Consider the following 25,454-nt stretch of genomic DNA (forward strand, 5'->3'; position numbering starts at 1 on the left):
CAACTCGGTGAAAGACGCTCTTTAGTTTGCCGAAACTTGTTGGTCTTCCAGTGCAAAGAATTGTCCCCAACCGAGTGTTGCAGACTGGCACATTCCAAAGTCCAGGACTACGTGCTGAGGGACGCACTAAAGCTTGGGGCAGCTGCCACAAAGGCGCAATGCCTAAGACCTTTCTGCCACAGTGCACCGAGGGACTGGGAATTGTGTAGAGCCCCTCGGGCTGTACAGCTCAAAATTAATGTCTGCAAATGATTGTAATATTCATTTATTATATTGATGCACCTTGTGATACATCTTGTAAAAGTTGAACCTGATTGTACCTTTGTGTTTGTGATGGTGATTTTGAAATGGTTTGATATGTTCTTCCAGATATTTTATGAATAAAGTATATTTTTCCAAAAAAAAAAGTTCTCTCAGGTGAGGAGCTGCTGGGATTTGCAGGCAGGCTGCGGTGTCTCAGGTGAGAAGCTGTTGGGGTTTACAGGCAGGGCTGCGGAGTCTCAGTGAAAAGTTGTTGGAGTTTACCGGCAGGGCTACGGTGTCTCAGTGAGAAGCTGATGGGGTTCACAGGCAGGGCTGCGGTGTCTCAGGTGAGAAGCTGTTGGGGTTTACAGGCAGGGCTGCGGTGTCTCAGTGAGAAGCTGATGGAGTTCACAGGCAGGGCTGTGGTGTCTCAGTGTAAAGCTGTTGGAGTTCACAGGCAGGGCTGTGGTGTCTCAGTGAGAAGCTGTTGGGGTTCACAGGCAGGGCTGTGGTGTCTCAGTGTAAAGCTGATGGAGTTCACAGGCAGGGCTGTGGTGTCTCAGTGTAAAGCTGTTGGGGTTTACAGGCAGAGCTGCGGTGTCTCAGGTGAGAAGCTGTTGGAGTTCACAGGCAGGGCTGTGGTGTCTCAGTGAGAAGCTGTTGGGGTTCACAGGCAGGGCTGCGGTGTCTCAGTGAGAAGCTGTTGGGGCTCACAGGCAGGGCTGCGGTGTCTCAGGTGAGAAGCTGTTAGGGTTTACAGGCAGGGCTGCGGTGTCTCAGGTGAGAAGCTGTTGGGGCTCACAGGCAGGGCTGCGGTGTCTCAGGTGAGAAGCTGTTGGGGCTCACACGCAGGGCTGTGGTGTCTCAGTGTAAAGTTGTTGGGGTTCACAGACAGGGTTGGGGTGTCTCAGTGTAAAGCTGTTGGAGTTCACAGGCAGGGCTGTGGTGTCTCAGTGAGAAGCTGTTGGGGTTCACAGGCAGGGCTGCGGTGTCTCAGTGAGAAGCTGTTGGGGTTCACTGGCAGAGCTGTGGTGTCTCTGAGAAGCTGTTGGGGTTCACAGGCAGGGCTGCGGTGTCTCAATGAGAAGCTGTTGGGGTTCACAGGCAGGGCTGCGGTGTCTCAATGAGAAGCTGTTGGGGTTCACAGGCAGGGCTGTGATGTCTCAGTGAGAAGCTGTTGGGGTTCACAGGCAGGGCTGTGGTGTCTCAGGTGAGAAGCTGTTGGGGTTTACAGGCAGAGCTGTGGTGTTTCAGGTGAGAAGCTGTTGGAGTTCACAGGCAGGGCTGCGGAGTCTCAGTGAGAAGCTGTTGGGGTTCACAGGCAGGGCTGTGGTGTCTCAGTGAGAAGCTGTTGGGGTTCACAGGCAGGGCTGCGGTGTCTCAGTGAGAAGCTGTTGGGGTTCACAGGCAGGGCTGTGGTGTCTCAATGAGAACCTGTTGGAGTTCACAGGCAGGGCTGTGGTGTCTCAGTGTAAAGCTGTTGGGGTTCACAGGCAGGGCTGTGATGTCTCAGTGAGAAGCTGTTGGGGTTCACAGGCAGGGCTGCGGTGTCTCAGGTGAGAAGCTGTTGGGGTTTACAGGCAGGGCTGCGTTGTCTCAGTGAGAAGCTGTTGGGGTTCACAGGCAGGGCTGTGGTGTCTCAGGTGAGAAGCTGTTGGAGTTCACAGGCAGTGCTGTGGTGTCTCAGTGTAAAGCTGTTGGAGTTCACAGGCAGGGCTGTGGTGTCTCAGTGAGAAGCTGTTGGGGTTCACAGGCAGGGCTGTGGTGTCTCAGTGAGAAGCTGTTGGGGTTCACAGGCAGGGCTGTGGTGTCTCAGTGAGAAGCCGTTGGAGTTCACAGGCTGGGCTGTGGTGTCTCTGAGAAGCTGTTGGGCTTCAGAGGCAGGGCTGCGGTGTCTCAGTGAGAAGCTGTTGGAGTTCACAGGCAGGGTTGCGGTGTCTCAGGTGCGATTACAGTAAGCCATAGAATATATGGCTCAAGATGGGGAGTGATGTCCACATGAGACATCGGGACATCTCGGTTCATGGGGAGGACAGGAACGTCAGCAATGATAGCTTTGGGCTCCAGGATTAAAGGGCAGGCTGGAGAGTGACCAGAGAGAAGTGTACCTGCATATCATGGGGTTTGAGGAAGATCAGAGGGACTTTCACAGTGACAGGGGAGGTTGGAAACTGGCCTCAAAGTACATGTGCAGCAGCACCATGTTGTCAGTCCGATGGAATGATGCAGTTGAAAAGCAACTTTGGAAAATAATTGCCGGGGAGGGGTGTGTGGGAGGAGTGTGGGCGCCAGGGCCAATTCAAGGGACACCCTAATTCTTTGGGATTGAACACATAGAGATCAAAGCTTAGCTGAGATGCTATGAAGAGTCAACTGCAATGTGATTGATTTGGCCACCCTAACTCATGGTGTGCTTTCTTACAATAAGACATTAGGGTTTGGGGCAACATGCGAGTAGCTCTGACCATATAACCATCGCAGAGGAATTTGAAAAGGGAAGAAGGGTCAAACTACTAATGGAGCACAGCTGCGGGACATTTACAATATGCTTTAGGGAAGCCAGGCCAGAGCATTTGGGATCTACATGGCTAACAGGGCAGAAGGCCTGCAATCATTAAATTAGTACAAGACACGGATCTACTCTCATCCAGAGGAGTCAGCTTGACAGTGCCTTGAATGAGGCTGCTCTCATATGGCTGCATGCACCCCTCCCCAAGCCTCTTGGCGAATGTACTGTCATGTTGGTGAGGGGAGATTGTGGGGGAGGGGATGCTCAGGTACTTGTGCTCCTTCAGGATGTGCCTCAGCTGCAAGAGTGCAACTGGGAATGGCACGTTTGGCATGAGTGCAGCCCAAGGGCTTACACTGGCTTCCCGAATGGTGATGAAATGCGATCATTGCAGGGTAATCTGCATTCATGTGTATGCTCTATTTAACCACAGGAGCAAGAATGAGTGCAGAATGGAGGCTGCAAGCACCACTATCTTCATGATAGTTTTCATGAGACTTGGGGGGAGAAGAAAGACCCATTGCCAGGCCTAAAAGAGGAGCTTTAAGAGCTCTGTGGTAGCAGCCGCTGATCTTCATTAACAGAAAAAGGGGGAGGTGATGGCGCAGTGGTATTGTTGCTGGACTAGTAATCCAGAAACCCAAGGTAATGCTTTGGGGACCAGGGTTCAAATCCTGCCACGGCAAATGGTGGAATTTGAACTCAATAAAAATCTGGAATTAAAAGTCCAATGATGACCATGAAACCATTGTCGATTGTTGTAAAAACCCATGTGGTTAACTAATGTCCTTTAGGGAAGGAAATCCTTCCTGGTCCTTACCTGGTCTGGCCTACATCTGATTCCGGACCAACAGCAATGTGGTTGACTCTTAAATGTCCTCTGAAATTGCCTAGCAAGCCACTCAGTTGTAACAAACTGCTACAAAAAAGGAATGAAACCGGATGGACCACCTGGCATCAACCTAGGCACCGGAAACGACAATGGCAGTCGCAGCGCTGTTGACCCAGCAATGCCCTCCTTACTTACATCTGAGAGCTAGCCCCAAAGTTGGGAGAGCTGTCTCACAGACTAGTCAAGAAACAGCCTGACATAGTCATCCTCAGGGAATCATACCTTACAGATAATGTCCCAGACTCCACCATCACCATCCCTGCCTCACCGGCAAGACAGGCCCAGCAGAGGTGGCGGCACAGTGGTATACATTTGGGAGGGAGTTGCCCTGGGAGTCCTCAACATTGACTCTGGACCACATGAAGTCTCATGGCATCAGGTCAAACATGGGCAAGGAAGCCTCCTGCTGATTACCACGTACCACCCTCAGCTGATGAATCAATGCTCCTCTGTGTTGAACATCACTTGGAGGAAGCACTGAAGATGGCAAGGGTGCAGAATGCCCTCTGGGTGGGGGGCTTCAATATCCATCACCAAGAGTGGCTCAGTAGCACCACTACTGACCAAACTGGCTGAGCCCTAAATGACATAGCTGCTAGACTAGGTCTGTGGCAGGTCGCGAGGGAAAAACATACTTGACCTCATCCATACCACCCTGCCTGCTGCAGATGCATCTGTCCATGACATATCGGTAAGAGTGACTGCCACACAGTCATTGTGGAGATGAAGTCCCACCTTCACATTGAGGATACCCCCCATCGTGTTGTGTGGCACTACCGCCGTGCTAAATGGGATAGATTTCGAACAGATATAGCAACTCAAGACTGGGCATTCATGAGACACTGTGGGCCATAAGCAGCAGCAGAATTGTACTTGAACACAATCTTTAACCTCGTGGCCTGGCATATCCCCCACTCTACCATTACCATCAAGCCAGGGGATCAACCCTGGTTCAATGAAGAGTACAGGAGGGCATGCCAGGAGCAGCACCAGGCATACCTAAAAATGAGGTGCCAACCTAGTGAAGCTATAAAACAGAACTACTTGCATGCCAAACAGCATAAGCAGCAAGTGATAGAGCTAAGCGATCCCACAACCAACGGATCAGATCTAAGCTCTGCAGCCCTGTCACATCCAGTCATGAATGGTGGTGGACAATTAAACAATTCACTGGAGGAGGAGGCTCCACAAATATCCCCATCCTCAAAGATGGAGGAGTCCAGCACAGCAGTGCAGAAGCTAAGGCTGAAGCATTCGGAACAATCTTCAGCCAGAAGTGCTGAGTGGATGATCCATCTTGGCTTCCTCCGGAGGTCCCCAGCATCATTGTTGCCAGTCTTCAGCCAATTCGGTTCACTCCACGTGATATCAAGAAAAGGCTGAAGGCACTGGATACTGCAAAGGCTACGGAGCCTGACAACATTCCAGCAATAGTACTGAAGACTTGTGCTCCAGAACTTGCTGCGTCCCTAGCCAAGCTGTTCCAGTACAGCTACAACACTGGCATCTACCTGGCTATGTGGAAAATTGCCCAGGTATCTCCTGTGCACAAAAAAGCAGGGCAAATCCAACCCAGCCAATTACTGCCCCATCAGTCTACTCTCGATTATCAGTAAAGTAATGGAAGGGGTCATCAACAGTGCTGTCAAGTGGCACTTGCTTAGCAATAACCTGCTCACTGATTCCTAGCTAGGGTTCTGCCAGGGCCACTCAGCTCCTGACCTTGTTACAGCCTTGGTTCAAACATGGATAAAAGAGCTGAACTCCCGAGGTGAGGTGAGAGTGACTGCCATTGACATCAAGGCAGCATTTGACCGAGTGTGGCATCAAGGAACCCTAGCAAATCTGGAGCCAATGGGAATCAGGGGGAAAACTCTCCACTGGTTGGAGTCATACCTAGCACAAAGGAAGATGGTTGTGGTCGTTGGAAGTCAGTCATCTGAGCTCCAGCACATCACTGCAGGAGTTCCTCAGGGTAGTGTCCTCAGCCCAACCGTCTTCAGCTGCTTCATCAATGACCTTCCTTCCATCATAAGGTCAGAAGTGGGGATGTTCGCTGATGATTGCACAATGTTTAGCACCATTTGCAACTCCTCAGATACTGAAGCATCCACCTCCAAATGCAGCAAGACCTGGACAATATCCAGGCTTGGGCTCACAATTGGCAAGTAAGATTTGTGCCACCCAAGTGTCTGGCAATAACCGTCTCCAACAAGAGAGAATCCAACCATTGCCCCTTGATGTTCATGGCATTACCATCACTGAATCCCCCAATATCAACATCCTGGGGGTTACTATTGACCAGGAACTGAACTGGACTAGCCATATAAATACTGTGGCTACAAGAGCAGATCAGAGGCTAGGAATCGTGCAATGAGTAACTCATCTCCTGACTCCCCAAAGCCTGTTCTCCAACTACAAAGCACAAGTCAGGAGTGTGATGGATTACGCCCCACTTGCCTGGATGAGTGCAGCTGCTCCAACAGTCAAGAAGCTTGACACCGTTCAGGACAAAGCAGTCCGCTTGATTGGCAGCACATCCACAAACATTCACTCCCTCAACCATTGACGCACAGTAGCAGCAGTGTGAACCATTTGCAAAATACACTGCAGGAACTCAGCAAGGTTACTTTGACAGCACCTTCCAAACCCACGACCACTACCCGCTAGAAGGACAAGGGCAGCAGTTAGATGGAACACCACCATCTGGAAGTGCCCCTCCAAGTCACTCACCATCCTGACTTGGAACTATACTGCCGTTCCTTCATTGTCACTAAGTCAAAATCCTGGAACTGCCTCCCCAACAGCACTGTGGGTGTACCTACACCACATGGACTGTAGCGGTTCAAGAAGGCAGCTCCCCACCACCTTCTCAAGGGCAACTAGGAATGGGCAATAAATGCTGGTCCTTCCAGCGATGCCCACATCCCGTGAATGAGTTAAAAAAAAACTCCCTCAACGTCTACGATCATCAGAAGAAGATCATGCATATCTGTGCCAGATTCCATGGGAGTTCACACGACTCACACATCCTGAGTCACTCCCATGTGCGTCAGGTCTTTGAGGACCTGCAGCACTTACAGGTTTGGCTGCTGGGCTATGAGGGGTACCTCCAAACAACTTGGCTTTTGATACCCATGTATCATCCTCAAAGTGCCTCAGAGGAGAGTCGCAATGTAGCGCACTCTGTAACAAGGACCAACAAAGAACAAACCTTGAAGATGCACTTCCGAAGTCTGGACCATTACATTGTGCATCTTTGCCACCAGCACGTGACACTTTCAGCAGCTATTGAAACCTGGACTTGATTGCAATGGACATAATGCATCCAGGACATGTGCTTTCACACTCACAAGGAACACAGCTCAGTGTCAATGCCGCAATGTTGGTTCTCACCCCTTAAGATACAGGAGCACACATAATTCAATCGTCTGTTGGTAGGCTTCCAAGAGCATTTGTCAATCTACATGCACTTTCAGGCTATGGCATGACACAGCTCCCTTAAAGGTCACAAGGGGTGAGTGACTAACATGATTTTGCTAAACATAACATGAATCTGAGGGACAGGAATTCAGACCATTGTAGAGCATAGGTCATCCTTATAATAAAACAGAACATAGAATCAGATGCAGGAAGTGTTCACAACCTGAGGCGTTGGGTCTTAAAATTGTATTTACAAGGGTGTAGTCAATGGGCACCTGTGCCACCAACGTGTGTTCATAATTTCTTAACTTTACATACTCTACTGCTGTGCCTGAGTGCAGCCTTGACATCTGCAGCAGTGTTGGAGGTAGCCTGCTGACTGCTATGCCCTGTTGTCTGAGATGATTTCAGCTGATGTCTTCTGGGCTCTGGCCAGCTTTGGGCCTCTTGCTGTGGGTCAAGTGCACCCTCCTCCACTTGAGCAGCTGGAGCTGATGGGGTCACAAGCAGAGGGGGTTGTGAATAGCTCGACAACCTTGGAGTGTCCTGGGTGGATGTCGGCTAGGTGTCTGGCAGATGCTCCTCCTCCCTGTGAGTGCCCGAGGGCCCGTCCCTGACTCCCTGAGGAGAAAGGGGCAGCTGGAGGGAGGTCAAGGTGCCCTGTCTCCTTCTCGCCTAGTCATTGATCTATCCCAGCAATACCTATAGCCCTGGAGCGCAGGTCAGAGCACAAATCCCGCAGAACCTGCTGGACCACGGTCTCTAAGGTGGCTGCTACCTTTCCATGGGGATCTCAATGCACTCATATGCAGAAGCCATGACATCAAAGAGGATGCAGACGGACTCCTGCATGTTTCGTTCAAGTCTGGTAACTGCCTCTGAAAACTCTGCCTGAATCTCCCCTGCCTGTCTTTGCATCTCCAGCATGTGAGCAATGGCCGATTGTAGAGGCTGTTTACCGGACTTGGACTCTGCAGGGGCCTGTTCTCCAGCAGTCCTCCAAGTGCTGGAGACTTGGGCTGTCACTGCCTCCAACTGCTGGGGAGACGTGTCAGTCAGATGATCTCCAGATGCCGACCTGAGCCTAATCTAGATCTATGACCCACCGAGATGTGTCTCTCGGCGCTGGTGAAGGGTAGAGGTGAATGCAGTGACAGTTCTACCACTAGTGGATTCTCAGCATCATTATCTGAGGTGGGCTGGGGCTAAGGTACAGCTGGAGGTTTGTCCTGGCCTGCTCCTGCTGGTGCCTGGAAAAGAGAGAAGATAGAACTAGTTCCTGAGCAGGCAGAATCCAACATTACATTTAACTCACTGTGAAGGTCATGATATCTTTGATGAATGAAGATTTCAGCCATATTGCTTTGCTGGGGAGGCTGATCTCGCCTGCGGTACAGGAGCGATTCCAGTCCTCCCCTGCCAACTTGGCTGCCCCCTCCTCGAATGGAGTCACCTCCTGAATCTTGGGGGTCCCTCCACTGGTCTGGCATCCCTCCCTCTTGTTGTGTGTTAGCTTAGCCTGCATGAAGACAGATGGAATGGAATGTCATGAGAACAAGTGGAAGAGAAGTTGGGAAGCCTGCATAGCTGCTGTGTGTACTGTACCCTCCCCAGTAAGGGCAGAAGATGTTGATAATTCAGGATGGTACATGAGATGGTGCGGATGTTAAAGTATGTGTGAGATATTCAGTGCCGATGTCCCTTCTGTCAATAGTGTGTGAGACCCCGGTGGACTATAATCCTTAGGGTGCGTGCCTGATACCTTTATGAGAGTGTGAGACGAGAGTGGCTAGAAGGTGGACTTAGTCTGACAGAGTGGGTGAGATCATTTTTTTAAATTAATTCATGGGATGTGGCTAGGTCAACATTTTTTGCCTATCACTAATTGCCCTTTAGAAAGTGGTGGTGAGCTGCCTCCTTGAACCGCTGTAGTCCATGTGGTGGAAGTACACCTGTAGTGCTTTTAGGGAGAGAGTTACAGGATTTTGACTCAGCGACAGTGAAGGATCAGTGATATATTTCCAAGTCAGGATGGTGAGTGGCTTGGTGAGGAACTTCCAGGTGGTGGTGGTGTTCCCACCTATCTACTGCCCTTGTCCTTCCAGTTGGTAGCAGTTGTGGGTTTGGAAGGTGCCGTCTCAGGAGACTTGGTGAGTTTCTGTAGTGCATCTCGTAGATTGTACACACTGCTGCCACTGTGCATTGGTGTTGGAGGGAGTGAATGTTTGTGAATGGGGTGCCAAGTAAGCAGGCAGCTTTGTCCTGAATGGTGTCAAGCTGGAGATGCACTCATCTAGGCAAGTGGGGGGTATTCCATCACGCTCCTGAGTGTGCACTGTGTGGACAGGCTTTGGGGAGTCAGGGGGTGGGTTACTCATCGCATGATTCCTAGCTTCTGACCTGCTTTTGTAGCCACAGTATCTATATGACTCGTCCAGTTCAGTTTCTGGTCACTGATAACCCCTAGGATGTTGATTGGTGGGGGATTCAGCAATAGTAATGCCATTGAATGTCAAGGAGGGATGGTTAGATTCTCATCCTCTTTCTGCACTGTAGGGCATTTCTTTCCAGTGCCATAGGCACTGACCTCACCGGCGACTTCTTCCCAGCTGCCGAAGTCAGGTTGGTTGCCTCCTGCTGCCATCCCTCGGGAACAGTACATGTTGGTGTTCTCAGATGGCCTGGAGGAGAATCGTGGCTGAACCGAGGGATATAAGGCTTGCTTCTCCAGAAGGACATTTCTTTACCACCACACAACGGGCTTCCAGAGAGTGAATGTGTGTTTGGATGTTGCTAAATCATGGCACCAGTGATTTCAAACCAATGAGGTAACAGCAGCCGGATGAATCAGTGCCAGCCCCACCATGTGATTCAGTGAGCAGCTCGCTGATTCATAATTAATGAGGTATCGAGTGGACGATTGGGTGGGAGAAGCTGCCCCGCTGACCAGCGGGAAACACGCTGACTATCCTGCCCGTCACTGCAATTTGTCTGAAAAATGGAAAATTCAGCCCAACAGGTCTCACACTCTCTGGGATTAAGGTAACCTTACTTTAATATTTGATGGATATCCTTTCCTTTCTAAATATTATCTCTGCAACACTTAAACTTTAAACCTCAGGTTCTCTGTTAGAAAAAAAGAACTATCTATTTTATAATTTTTGATAGTTATCTGGTTTCGAGTTTATGCTTTTCACATAAACGCCGAATTGCATGCTTGCTCATTTTAATGAACTTTTAACATTTTTAAAAATTTAAATTGTCTCACTTAGTCTTCTGTCTAAATTAACTCAAATAACCCAACTCCTATTCTCTTCGAGTGGGAGTAATTACTAAAGAGTTTCACCCAGATCATTCTTATGTGGGAAAATTACAATCTTGCTAAAAGCTAATTAAAAATATAGAAAGAAGGTTATAATCTCGACTGGCTCTTTTACTTAAATTGGAGACTGGGCCTGCTGAGTCTGATTAATGACCTGTTCTTGACTTCTCTCAACCTCAGATTGAGGGCAGCTCATTGGGAGATACTCCTGATCCAGAATAGCCCTGAAAGGGGTTTAGGATTGTAATACACCATAATTGAATGTATTCAAACTACAATAATAAAGCAAATGATATCACAACAATGATCTTTAAATTTAACTGTTTAATTTTGTCACCAACTTAAAAATTAACCCTTTTTTGAAAAATGGTTACCAAATATGCAACCCTCACAAATTTACACGCATATAGGTTGTGTGCGCGTGTGTCTAATAGCAATTGCCTGTATTTTTAAGTGTGTAAGCAAAGATTGAAAAAGTACAAATGCACACTTGATATGAAACTGTGTTTCTTCCAAGTTTTAAGGCACAAAAAACTTGGATTAGGCAATCATAAAGTCCATTGGTATCTGCAGTACAACTGGCTCATGAGATAAAATAAAGTAGATAATTCACACTACTCAGAAGAACAAGAAAAATAACAAATATTGCCACATTATCAAGAATAATCACGTCAAACTTATCTGAAAAAGGTATTAAATTGCAAAGCAATTAACTTTGGCATGGATTTAAATACGTGCAATAATCTCTGCTTTGCCTCAGGTCATTTTGAATTTTTTATATGTACGGTATGTAAATTAATTGGCATCTTTTTCAAATGTTTTTTGGGATAGTAGCACAACAATGCAGAATATAACTGTCCGGGGGAAAAAAAAACATACGTGCAAGTGTTCTTCCAGTCTTAGTAGAAAGATGTTGTTTAACATTTCTTTTAATGCTGAGAACTATCTGCAGTTTTGCAAGTATCAATGGGACACTGCTGTGCTTTTAACGTCCTAGATATTTGTTGATAAGAGATTTTTTTTTGTCAAAGTTTTTTGTCTTGCACTCCCCAGAACAATTGGCAAGAAAATACCAATGTTAAGGAAACAACATGTTCATACTGTATGAGAAGAGAGTGCTGACAATGCCTTAACTAATTACAGTCAAGCTGCCTGGTTTAAATTTCAAACTATGCCTGAAAGTTAACTGTCAGTCAACATCCGCTGGTGCATTCTCCATGCCAACGCCTCTACCAATCAGGGTCCACTGGCCAACCAATCAGCATTCTTTTCTCATACAGTATGTTGTTTCCCCGACATTGATATTCTCTTGCGAATTGTCCTGATGTGTGCAAGACAAAAAGCTTTGACAAAGAGTCTCTTTTTTCAGCAATACTCAAGTTCTGTACTTCCAAACGACGATTTGTATGCCAAATGTGTTAATTTTCTCATAGGCTGAACTGCCTTTCTATAAAACGCAGGATTCTAGCTTGTTAAGCCTGTTCATTGGGAACACAAGCGTACAAATAGGGAGTACGAAATTGGGAGAGTGGGAACTGCATCAATTTCTTTCTAATCTGCTCTGCAGTTCTCCAGGCTTCTGTTACTAGTGGGCTGTATTGCTTGTGCCAATTTTCTGCATGAATTGGATTTAATGCAGCAATATTTAAATGAGGAATTTTTTTCTTCATTCACGAGCTGTGAGCATCACTGGCTGGGCCAGCATTTATTGCCCACCCCTAGTTGTCCTTGAGAAGCTGCCTTCTTGAAATGCAGTCCGTGTGTTGTAGGTACACCCACAGTGTTGTTAGGAAGGGAGTTCCAGGATTTTGACCCAGTGACAGTGAAGGTATGGTGAAATATTTCCAAGTCAGGATGGCGAGTGATATGGAGGGGAACTTCCAGGTGGTGGTGTTCCTATCTATCTGCTGCCATTGTCCTTCTAGCTGATGGTGGTCGTGGGTTTGGAAGGTGCTGCCGAAGGTGCTTTGGTGAGTTCCTGCAGTACATCTTGTATACGGTTCACACTGCTGCTACTGTGCGTCGATGGTTGAGGGAGTGAATGTTTGTGGATGTGGTGCCAATCAAGCGGGCTGCTTTGCTCTGGACGGTGTCAAACTTCTTGAGTGTTGCAGGAGCTGCACTCATCTAGGCAAGTGGGGAGTATTCCATCACACTCCACACTCCTGACTTTTGCTTTGTAGTTGGTGGGCAGGCTTTGGGGAGTTAGGAGATGTGTTACTTGTTGCAGGATTCCTAGCCTATGACCTGTTCTTGTGGCCCCAGTATTTATATGGCTAGTCCAGTTCAGTTTCTGGTCAATAGTAACCCCAAGTATGTTGATAGTGGGGATTCAGTGATGGTAATGCCATTGAACATCAAGGGGCAATGGTTGGATTCTCTCTTGTTGGAGATGGTCATTGCCTGACACTTGTGTGGCGCGAATGTTACTCAGCCCAAGCCTGGATATTGTCCAGGTCTTGCTGCATTTGGAGATGGACTGCTTCAGTATCTGAGGAGTCGCAAATGATGCTGAACATTGTTCAATTGTCAGCAAACATCCCCACTTCTGATCTTGGAAGGAAGATCAATGATAAAACAGCTGAAAATGGTTGGGCCGAGGGCACTACCCTGAGAAACTCCTGCAGTGATGTCCTGGAGCTGAAATGACTGACCTCCAACAACCACAACAATCTTCCTTTTGTGATAGGTATGACTGCAGCCAGTGGAGAGTTTTATCCCTGATTCCCATTGACTCCAGTTTTGCTGGGGCTCCTTGATGCCACACTCTGTCAAATGTGGCCTTGATGTGAGGGGCAATCACTCTCACCTTACCTCGGGAGTTCAGCATTTTGTCCACATTTGAACCAAGGCTGTAATGAGGTCAGAAGCTGAGTGGGCCTGGTGAAACCCAAACTGGGCATCAGTGAGCAGGTTATGGCTAAGCAAGTACTACTTGATGGTACTGTTGATGATCCCTTCCATTATTGATGACCGAGAGTAGACTGAAGGGGCGAATTGGCCGGGTTGGATTTGTCCTGCTTTTTGTGTACAGGAGATACCTGGGCAATTTTCCACATAGCCAGGTAGATGCTAGTGTTGCAGCTGTACTGGAACAGCTTGGCTAGGGGCATGGCACTTTCTGGAGTAGCAGTCTAAAGGAACATTAGACCCAACTGTGCTGAATTTGTGTCAGCTTTGCTCTTTTTTGATTTGTGCATAGGGAATGGGTATAATGGAACTTTCCAACATTACAACAGTTACTCCACTTCAAAATACCTCAAGTGCTTTGAGACATTCGATGATTATGAGAACCGCTATATTAATGCAAGGCTGTCTTTCTTCTATGAGTGCAAGTGATGTTAAATACATCTGGAAGGTACTTTGATGTTTACAGTCCATTTTTAATGCAGTCTTATGACACTTTTTTTAATGTTTCTGAAACTGTTATTTAATTTTGGGAGAAAAATTGGCCACCATTTTTTATCAATTAAGATCGGTTTATTTCTACAGCATCTTAAATGTAGTTGCCTTGAATCTTCTTGGGCTTTCTGTTGCCTTACTGCCATAAGTAAGTGTGGCAGTGGGTGGGGTTTATGTGTACCTCCAGCAAAGTTACTGAGACACAGTGGTAGAAAGCCTGAGTAAATTTGGCTAGTATTTCATTACTGAGGTGCTACAAAATGAGAGGAGGCATACCAATGAGATCGATAATCTATTCTGCAACCTCAATTTAAGAAACAAATCAAATTGCTCTCTCAATAACAATATTTTTACAAAGACTGAACTGAGTCTAAAGCTCTGATGACAGTTTCGAAGGAGGCAGGCTCTTTGTTCATCCCCTCTCCGGTGAGCATGTCACCAGCTATACTCCCAACAGCGTATAACACAGTGCTAACTTGATCTTTGTTCTTTTTAGTTGCAAGGCCTGAGGCATTGTGGTGTCAGGCAAAATGCTTTTGCCAATTTTGCCATTGCTCAGCCTGGCTGGGGCTCTCAATATTTTGAAAGGATTCTGATAGGGGAAAGTAGTAGCCCATTGCTCACTACGATCAGAGGTTGTCTTTTCCCGTGCTGCTTGTCCTGCCAATCTCGGGATTGTCATTGTTACTTGTTGGTCTCTAGTTTGGCTGCTGGGTTGGCTTTGAAGTCCTTCATCTGGTGAACTGCACTTTTGCTGGGTTTGACTTGAGGCTTTTCTTGCCATTTTCTACAATTCTGCTATGCTTTACCATTGTTATTGTGGTTGGATCTTGGGATTCGTTAGCTTCTTACTCTAGAGGAGATCTTGCTGGAGGCTTCGTTCAAAAAACCTTTATTTACATGCTAACTATTTATTAAGGTTAGATAAGACTAACCTATAGCTACAGCTGCCCTCTGAAATGCTACTCAGTCATATTTTCTCTGTGATTGACATCACTGTGACATAGCTCCTTTTGCACATGCTCAGTGTGCTCTTATTAGAGTTAAACCATTACTCTACACATACCATTTGCCTTCCTAATTGTTTGCTGCATCTTCATGTTAGCCTTGAATGACTTAGGAACAAGGACATCCAGGTCCCTTGGACATCAACACTTCCCAATCTCTCAGCCTTTATGAAATACTCTACACTTCTGTTTTTCCTACAAAGGGGCTAACTTCACATTATTCCCTCCATCTGCTATGTTCTTGCCCACTCACTTAGCCTGTCTAATTCCCCTTAAAGCTTCTTCGTATCCTCCTCACAACTTATTCCCATCTAGTTTTGTGTCTTCAACAAACATGGAAATGTTACATTTGGTTCCCACATCCACATCATTGATATAGAATGTGAATAACCAGGGCCAAGCACTGATCTTTGCAGTACCCCAGTAGTTACAGCCTGCCAACCTGAGAATAACCTAATCTCTGTTTTCTGTCCGTTAACCAATTCTCAATCCATGCCACTATATTATCCCCCAACTCTATGTGCTTTAATTTTGTTTACTAACCTCCTGTGATGAGAATGTGGCAAACATTTTCTTTGTATGGTGCATCTTGACTGTTTTCTGCAGAGAAATGAGAATGCATGAGAAGCACTGAAGGAGCATTAAGGCTTTGTGATGGCTTGAAATAGGGAGCAGTAAATGAAGAACAGGTTTACAACCTACACATTCTGACATGTGTAATCTACCTGGTACATGATTCATAGTACATGTTATTTCTTGTATTTGTTTCCAGGTGCTCCAAGTACTGTAGATAGTGTTCCTCCTGGCCACAACCTCCTGGTGCACTGGATCAGTTCCTAGAGAGATAAGCAAGCACGCACCAAACTCGCATAGCAAAATGTGTCTATGTCATCTATTAAGCCAGAATAGAGGCAGCTCCCTTCTGTTATTTGCACACACACTTTTTTTTTGTTCCTCCACATAATGTTCTTTATCCTTTTGATTTCACTGACCAGTTTTCTCTCTCCTTCCCGCCATCCAGCCTTCATTGTATTCCTGTTGCAAGGAACATTTGAACTAATTAAATCACTTGATTCTGCTATATCTGGCTACCTGTAATCACAAATCTATTTGTGTTTATTTTCCTCTGTAAATGTGTAGGTTTTCCTCATCATTCTGCAATGCTTGTTGACTCGGGGTGGAATTTAAGTAAGACCGCTAGAGTGGGCATGATGGTGGATGGGCAGGGAGAATTGGGCAGGAGTACCCACAACAGATTCCCATTGTCGGGAAAACGGTGCCCAAATATGATGGTAATGCTCATGGCACCTCCTCTTCCCGACAATTGTTCAATTGTGGGGAACCATTCATGACTATATGTGGCAGGAGTGCAGAGCTTTGATCTGAACTGTTGACGGTGGGATTGCTTAGCTCTGTCTTTAGCATTGTGCTTTTGTTGATTAGGATGCATATAGTCCCATGTTGTCTTTTCGTCAGGTTGGCACGTTGTTTCACCTGATGTTGTTCTACACGCTTCATTGGACCAGGGTTGCTTGATGATGGTGGCACTGTGAAGTATATACCAGGCCATGAGGTTATAGAATGTGCTGGAATACAACACATCTGCTCATGGCCCTCACAAATGGCTAGTTTTGAGCCACTAGGTATCTTCTGAATCTGAAACAAAGCAAACTATTGCAGACACTGGAAATCTGAAATAGAGACTGAAACTGCTGCTGCTGGGAGGAAGGTGGTGCAGTGGTAATGTTGCTAGACTTGTAATCTGGAGACCAGGCTAATATCTTGGGGATGTGGGTTTGAATGCCACCATGGCAGGTGGTGGATTTGAATTCAATTAATTAACAGATTCAACTGATTAATAAAAAATCATCAGGAATTAAAATCTAGTGTTAGGAATGGTGCCAAGATATTGTCATTGGTTGTTGTTAAAAACCCATCTGGTTCACTAACGTCCTTTTAAGGGAAGGAAAATCTGACGTCCTTACCTGGTCTGGCCTACATGTCATCCCAGACCCTGAGCAGTGTGGTTGACTCTTAACTGCCCCCTGAAATGGCCAAGCAAGCTACCCACTTCAAGGGCAATTAGGAATGGGCAGCAAATGCTGCACTTGTGTAGACCTCTGAGATTGAGAGAGAATCTGGGTGTCCTGGTGCAAGAATCACCAAAGGTTAGTATGCAGGTACAGCAAGTAATTATGAAAGCTAATAGAATGTTACTATTTATTGTGAGGGAAATTGGATGTAAAAGTAGGGAGCTTATGCTTCAGTTATACAGGGCACTGGTGAGACCACATCTGGAGTACTGGAGTACTTATTTAAGGAAGGATGTAAATGCATTGGAAGCAGTTCAGCGGAGGTTTATTACACTAATACCTGGAAAGGGAGGGTTGTCTAATGAGGAAAGGTTAGACAGGTTAGGCTTGTATTTGCTGGAGTTTAGAAGAGTAGGAAGTGACTTGACTGAAACATATAAATTCCTGAAGTGTCTTGATAAGGTGGATGTAAAGAGGATGTTTCCTCTTGTGGGAGAGTCTAGAACTAGGGGGGGGCGTGGCATAGGGGGTGGGGGGGGATCACTGTTTAAAAATAAGGGGTGGCCAAATTGAGACAGATGGGGAGAATTTTTTTCTGAGGGTAGTGAGTCTTTGGAACTCTCTTCCTCAAAAGATGATGGAAGCAGAGTCTTTGAATATTTTTAAGGCAAAGCTAGATAGATTCTTGATAAGCAAGGAGGTGAAAGGTTATAGGGGGTAGGTGGAAATGTGGAGTTGAGTTACAATCAGTTCAACCATGATCTTATTAAATGATGAAGCAGGTTCAGTGGGCTGAGTGGCCTACTCCTGCCCCCAATTTGTATGTTTGTATATTGCCAGCGATGTCCACATCCCATGAAAAAAAACTCAACAGTTTTGGAGAAAAATGGAGTTAATGTTTCAGGATTATGACGTTTCATCAGAATGTGCTGAATATATCCCATTTAGCACAGTGTAAAACATATTGGAGGATGCCCACCTCCATTGAAGATCAGACTTAGTCTGTATAAGGAATGTTGAGGTGGTTATTCCCCCAATAATATCATGGATAGATGCATCTGATTGACAGGCAGATTGATGAGGACAAGGTAAAGTTTTCTATCATGCTGGTTCTCCCACTACCTGCCATAGGCACTATCCTTCAGGATATGGCCAGCTTGTTCAGTATTGGTATTACAAATTCCTATGTGGTGATGAACAGTAAGTTCCCCACCCAGAGTACATTATCTGCCCTTGCTAACCTCAATGCTTTCTTATACATGTGTAATCAGTGAGATTATCACCATGATTGGTCTCCCCAGTACGATATATATACAGCCAAAATATATTGATAAAATACAGGATGTGTGAAACATATGATAATAAATATCACAGTTTATGCTTAATAATTTGAATTCATTGCACCAGACAATGCAAAATATGCAGTTAAAATAGATGAAAGCGAGTTAAGAATCATTGAAAGGAAAGGAGTCTGCAAATTGCAATGGTGAATCAATCTAAATTTCAGTGGTTATTTCATTTCTTAAGATGTATATCATTTCAGTGAGATAGAATTGGAGGATTGCAGAGACACTGGCTTCTGTTGATTACAAGCACTACCTAAATCATATGGAATGGATGAAGAGGCATGCTCCCTGAAATTCTCCCCTTCTCATTCAAATCCTACATGATTACTGGATGTGTGGGACGCTGATGTTGGCAGAGGATATGTGACTGCTGAGAATAATACCAGATGAATTTCCTGGTTTTCACATCCGTGGACCTTTCTCAGCCATCAGAACTAGAAAAGAAACTTCCAAATTTGTGAGGAAGCTGTTTACCTGTTGGCTCAGTGCCATAAAATTCATCCTACAAAGTAGGAGAAATGGCTCTGAAAAGATACCTAAGGATGATGATTGTTAAAGAAGTGCTTTTCAGAAAATCAAGGTAGAATGCTTATGACCCAACCAAAGCAATTACCCCTCCACAAAGCTTCTGACATAGCATGCAAAGAGTTAAAATATTAGTGCAAAGTATACCATGCACTCTTTCATATGGAGGATGGAAAAATAAACCAAATCACTTTTGCAGGGCATGTTATTTTAAATAATTGTCTTATTCCTTTTTAAAGTGTTCCCATGTTATGTATAGCTTCCTGGCTGAATGTGCAGATGCCCTGCCCATTTGCCTACACTAATGCTGTTATATCAGTGATAACAAGAAATATGCAAAAGGAGCTTGGGACGACTTGCCTCTTTGTCACTCTTTCTCAACTGTTTAGTTGAAGAAATTTCCCCTCGTCTCAGTCCTAAATGCTCGGCCTCTTATTCTGAGACTGTGCCTCAGTGTTTAAGATTCCCCAAACAATGGAAACAACCTCTCAGCATCCACTCTATCAAACCCCTTCAGAATTTTGGAGGTTGCAATGAGATTGCCTCTCATTCTTTTAAATTCCAGAGAATATAAGCACAATTTACTCAGCCTATCATCATAGACAACCCCCTCATCCCAGGGATGTGTTTAGTGAACCTTCACTGTGCAGCCTCTAATGCAAGTATTTCCTTTCTTAAACATGGAGACCAAAACTGAACTGTACAAGTGCAGCAAAACTTCTTTATTCTTGTACTCCAATCACCTTGCAATAAAGGCCAACCAGCTATTTGCCTTCCTAATTGTAGCACCTGCATGCTAATTTTCTGCTTTCCTTGTATAAGCACACCCAAGTTTCTTTGAACATCAACATTACAAGTTTCTCAACTTTCAAAATATATTCTGCTTTTTTATTCTTTTGACCAAAGTTAATAATGTCACACTTCACTAATATTATGCTCCACCTGCCATCTTGTTGCCCACTTACTTAACCTGTATATATCTCTTTGCAGCCTCTCTTGTTCCTCCTTCAGCCTATGTTTCCAACTAGCTTGGTGGCATCAGCAAACTTAGATACTTGACTCTCTTCCTCTTCATCTAAGCCATTAGTATGGAATGTAAATAGCTGATGCCCCAGCGCTGATCCCAACGGCACTCTAGTATTCACTGCCTGCCAACTTGAAAAGCCCTGTTTAATCCCGCTCTCTGTTTTGTATCCATTAACCAATTCTCTATCCATGCTAATGTATTACCACCAGTGCCACAAGCCTTTATTTTGCCTGTTAATCTTCTGTGTGGCATCTTATCGAATGCCTTTTGGAAATCCACGTATACTCCATCTATTGGTTCCCCTTTATCTACCCTACTAGTTACATCCTCAAAAGACTCTAAGTTTGTCAAACAGGATTTCCCTAGAAAACCCATGTTGACTTGTTCTAATCGCACTCTGCTATTCTAAGTGCATTGTTAAGACTTTCTTAATAATAGATTCCAGCATTTGTCAGCAACTGATGTTAGGCTAACTGGCCTATAGTTCACTGTTTTCTTGAAAACAAACTCCTTTTTTGAAAAGCGGTGTAACATTTGCCAACTTGCAATCTAGTGGGACAGTTCCTGAATCTAAGGAATTTTGGAAAATCATAGCCAGCACATCCTCTGCCTCACACTGCACCCTAGGTGTAGGTCATCAGGCCCCAGGATTTGCCAGATTTTAGTCCCTTAGGTTTCTCCAGTACCTTATCTCTACTGATAATAATTTCCCTAATTTATTCCGTCTTTCTGGCCTCTCGGTTATTGTCTATTTCTGGTATGGAGCTTGTGTCTTCTTCTGTGAAGACAGCCACACTCTGCTAATTCCTCATTCCCCATGATAATTTCTCCAGTCTCTGATTCTAAGGAACCAATGTTTACTTTACCTACTCTCTTCCCTTTTATGTACTTATAAACACTCTTACAATTTGATTTTATATTTCTGGCTAGTTTACTCTCATACTCATTTTCCTTTTTATCAAATTTTTGTGGCCCTTGGCTGGTCTCTAAAACACTCCCAATCCTCAGACTTGCTACTTTTTTTGGCAACAATGTAAGCCTCTTCTTTTAGTCTCATACTGTCCTCAACTTCCTGAGTGAGCCATGGATGAGTCCTTCTTACTAATTTTTTGTTCTTCAGTGGAATGTATTTTTGTTGAACATTTTGAATTATTTCTTTAAATGTTTCCCACTGTTCATTTACCTCCATACCTTTTAGTCTATTTACCCAATTAACCTTAGCCAGTTCTCCCCTCATACCTATGTAATGGTTTTGTTTAAGCTTAAGATTTTTGCTTGTGATTGGAATATGTCATTTTGAAACTTAACATGGAATTGAATAGTGTTATGGTCACTATTTCCCAGTGGACCTTTTACTATAACATTACTAATTAATTCTGTTTCATTGCACAATACTAGATCTAAGATAGCTTTATCTCTAGTTGGTTCCACCATGTACTGCTCCAAGAAACTGTCATGAAAACATTCCACCAATTCATCTTCTAGACTATTCTTGCCAATTTGTTTGTCCCAATCTATATGAAGGTTAAAGATCCCACAATTATTACATTTTCTTTGTTACCGGCTCCAATAATTTCTTGTTGAATGCATATGCCCAGTGGTATGATTACTGTTAGGGGGCCTATAAACTACTCCCACTGGTGTTTCCTGACTCTTGCTATTCCTAATTTCCACCCCTACTGATTCTACTTCATGATCTCCTGAGGCCAGATCCTTTCTCACTAATGTCCTTATGTCATCCTTTACTATAAGGGCTACCCCACCTCCTTTGCCATTCCGTCTATCTTTCCGAGATATTGTATACCCTGGAATATTTATTTTCCAACCTTGATCACCTTGTAACCGTGTTTCTGTAATGGCAATTAGATCTAACCTCTATTTGTGCTGCTAATTAATCCAATATATTGCAGATGCTTTGTGCTTTCAGATAAACTTCTGCCTTAGTTCTGCTTCTGCTTCTGCTTCTGCCCTGTTTAATGACTTGCCTAAGAGGGAGGAACACAATAGAATTTCACTTTCTGGTTGACTTGCATTGCTAGATGATAGAAAGCAGCTTATTTCTACTAAGTAATCCTGAACTAACATCAGACAGCAGAAGCTGTGGATTTATATAGCAATGTCGGTGAAATATAATGCAAGGTACTGGCTGACCAGCTTGTCAATAAATAGAAGGTTGCCTGGAGATTTGCTGCTTCACCTTTCCACCTGAACATTTATGTAAAACAGCAGATGGAGTAGCTTATGATGTTTCAGCTTCATTTCATTCAAGAGTGAGTGGTGAGTGTACAGCCCTGTCTGAACTGTTTTTTTTTACAGTACTAATAGAAATTCAATGAAGGGCATCCATTTGTAATAGCAATATTATGAAAATAATCACCTTTTTACAGATGCAAGCCCCTATTCACTACCGCTTATTAAACACTTGTGACAACATTTACGAGGTAGAATGCAAAGGGCATAGTTGCTGTTTCAAACCAAGCTGCCTGAACAGGAGTCCAGTGAAATGGGAGAACTGAAATGTTGGGTAAGGTTTTTCAATCCTTAAAACAGTGGTGTTCAGCACTTTGTTTTGCAGCATTCATTTCATAGATTATGTGGGTTTTGTCAAAGTAGGATTAGCTGGGGAAGAGTGTGGTAGATTGGGGCATTTTGCAACGGGTCCTGATTTAATCACAATAAAGGTACAAGGAGAAAAGAGAGCATTTATGGAACATAGTTGGCGTGGTATATACATGGTATGTGCATATACATGGTATATATATGCAAGCTGTTGTAAACTCGAAAGGCTCACAATGGAAAGTGTATGCGAGAAACTTGCCAGAAAATGGGAGAGACGGCAGCTATGATAACTGGTCAGAATCATCATGTCAAGGGGGAAGGTGAAATATTAGAGGAAATTATGTGACGGTGGGAAATGGGGAAAGAAGGAGGAGGGCAGATAGTCTCAGAGGTATGCTCAATCAATACCTAGATTGTGCAGGCTGAAGTTTTACAATTGGCTATACTGTTGTCACTTGATGCTCTTAATAGCAGCATAATAAAAATTTATTGCAGGCCTAAGTTTTGGTAGATGAGTTCTGGACTTCCTGTCCCTCATTTTGTGGTGGCAAATGGTGGTGATGGCATGTGCAAATACATGGTCCACCATTATCTGCAACCAGACCAGCAAATGCTATAGAAAACTTCTTTCATGTATTGACTTTAATTTCCTTCTCCCCTAAAAGACTAAGACCAGCCCCTTCTCTAAAAGACTAAGGCTAGCTCCTCCCCTCTTGCAGAGCACTCTGTCCCATTCCATTTGGTTATCAAGAAAACGAGAAATAGAGAAGAAGCCTGAAAACTGAAGACCAAAGCTGCAAGAGGACACATGCATTCTCCCATCCAGACCTGATATGGATAGTATAACCTGTGTTAAACTATAAATCGCTGGCTGAGTTTGTTGCTGTAATGTAGTTGGCATGAAACATGAGAAATTTGTCCTGACTTTGTTTCAATAAATCATGTCCACAACTGAACTTTATTGACAAGGGGATTTGAAACCTCCTGGAACTACAGGATAGAAAGCAGGGAGCATTGTGAGTTCATTTTAAGACTGGAGGTAAGTCCAGAGTGGTGTTCTTCATTAGGCACCGCTTAAGCCTCCTCCCATCTTTCCTCATCTAAATCTATGATCATAACCCTCTATTCCTTTCCCAAATGCTTGTCTAGCTTTCCCCTAAACTATTTGTTTCAACCACTCCCTGCGATAATGAGTTCCACATTCTTACCACTCTTTGGATAAAGAAGTTTCTTTTGAATTCCCTATTGGATTTCTTGGTAACTATCTTGATGGCCTCTAGTTAAGCGCTTCTCCACAAGAGGAAGCATTCTCTCTGTATCCACTTTTATCAAAATCTATCCAAGTTTTAAAGACCTCAATTAGATCCCCCCTCAGCCCTCTTTTTCAAGAGACCCAGTCAGTCAACCCTTTCCTGACTGACATTTTGGGTATCATCTTCGCAAATCTTCTTTGCACCCCCTCTAGTGCCTCCATATATTTATTATGGACTATGTGTGCATTGCTATCAGTAATTTTAACTCATTTTTGATAGGATTGCCTCTCATTTTATGTTCAACCATCTTTTAGACTACTGTTCTCACTATTAATTCCCTTTCCATCTATGTCATCCCTTAATTTGTTTCTTCCTATGTTCTATTGCCCTGTTCTGTTTACATTTAGGCTGCTTACGAATATTGTACATCCCTTTGCCCCATCCTACCTGTTTACTGCTCCACTATTTATCCTTTCTGCCAGGACACGGGTTCCACCCTGGTTCAGGTGGAGCCCATCAGTGGTGTGGTGCTTCCGGAGCGCACCAGAGCATCGCTCCAGCACCTTCTATTTAAAACAGACTTGTCCAATTCAATGCGGCCCACCAAACTTGTTGGACATTCAAGTGACTTATATTTGAAAAAATGCTGTAAAGCTGCTCATCCAATCACAGGCTGATTCCTCCCTGCTTTTGCTATTGATAGGCCCTCATCCTCAGAACAATAAATATTTTCTGCACCCTTTCTGAAATCTTCACATCCTTCCCATTGAGGCTGAGCCAGTGTTTTATGAAGATTTATAAATTACTTGCCTTATAAAGCCCAGGATTCGGTATAATTTAGTAACAGCCTTCTCAACCTGCCCTGCCACCTTCAATGATTTTTACACTTATACTCTCAGGTCCCTCTGCTCCTGCATTTTCTTTAGAATTGTACCCTTTATTTTATGTACCTCTCCTTGTCCTTCTGACCAAAATTCACACGTCCCTACATTAAATTTCATCTGCCACATGTCTACCCAATCCACCAGCCTGCCTGTATCCTCTTGAAGTCTATCACGATCCTCATAGTTCACAAATTTGAAATTGTGCCCTGTACACCCAAGTCTATTTTATAAATATAAATTAAGAAAAGCAGTTGCCCCTCTATATACCACCCCCCCCCCCAGTCAGAAGTAAGTATTTTTTTCTGTAATCATGTTTTTAATAGATCTGAATGAAATAATTAAACTCTTGCAAGATGAAATTCTAACTATGCCGAAGACTAATGATTCAAAAATACCACATGGGTCAAAATAAAATGCCTACTGGCACTAATATTTTTCACTTAAAAAGCATAACTTTAATGATGTTTGGGGACTCAAATGATTAATACATAGGAAAACAATGTAATAGTAGATTTAGAACTTATATGGCCAACATATTTTCTTAAGGGCCCTGCTCCTCAAAATTTGCCACTTTATTCCTGGAACCCATCCCATCAATATAGCTCACTCTTGTTTCAGAACTGTTGCCAGTGTCCCATGAAAATGAACCCCTCTTTCCCACGCCAGCCGTTCAGCCGTGTATTATTTATTCTAACCTGTCCGACCTTCTGACAAGTTGCACATGCTTGGGCAATAGTTCAGAGATTATTACCCTTAAGAACCTTTTTATTTTGAACCTAAATTCTGATACCCTTTCAGCAGGACCTCCTATGTTTCTACCTAGGTTGTTTGTTCCAACATGGACGATGATAACAGGATTTACCCCCTCCCTTTCCAAGTTCTCTACATGTGCTGTGAGATATCCCTTACCCTGGCATTGGCTGGGCAACACATCCTTTGAGATTCCTGTTCTTGGCTGCAAAGAGTCTCCTATTATTACTACCACATTTCTGTCCTGTTCTTTCACTCCCAAGTAGCCTTCTGAGCCAT

At 44.4% G+C, this 25,454-nt stretch overlaps 1 protein-coding gene and 1 long non-coding RNA gene across 2 annotated transcripts in view; one reads left to right on the top strand and one right to left on the bottom strand.

The window, feature by feature from the left end:
- The window catches only part of LOC121275808 (A disintegrin and metalloproteinase with thrombospondin motifs 12-like), a 689,364-nt gene that overhangs the window by 11,999 nt on the left and 651,911 nt on the right, over positions 1-25,454 (top strand). The window lies entirely within an intron of this gene.
- The window catches only part of LOC121281072, a 32,669-nt gene that overhangs the window by 2,144 nt on the left and 5,071 nt on the right, over positions 1-25,454 (bottom strand). The window contains exon 2 of the long non-coding RNA XR_005943806.1: positions 15,342-15,398. This is a non-coding gene — a long non-coding RNA (uncharacterized LOC121281072). The remainder of the gene's footprint in view (positions 1-15,341; positions 15,399-25,454) is intronic.

The sequence above is a fragment of the Carcharodon carcharias genome, chromosome 1 (assembly GCF_017639515.1).
Source record: "Carcharodon carcharias isolate sCarCar2 chromosome 1, sCarCar2.pri, whole genome shotgun sequence".
Classification (NCBI taxonomy): domain Eukaryota; kingdom Metazoa; phylum Chordata; class Chondrichthyes; order Lamniformes; family Lamnidae; genus Carcharodon; species Carcharodon carcharias.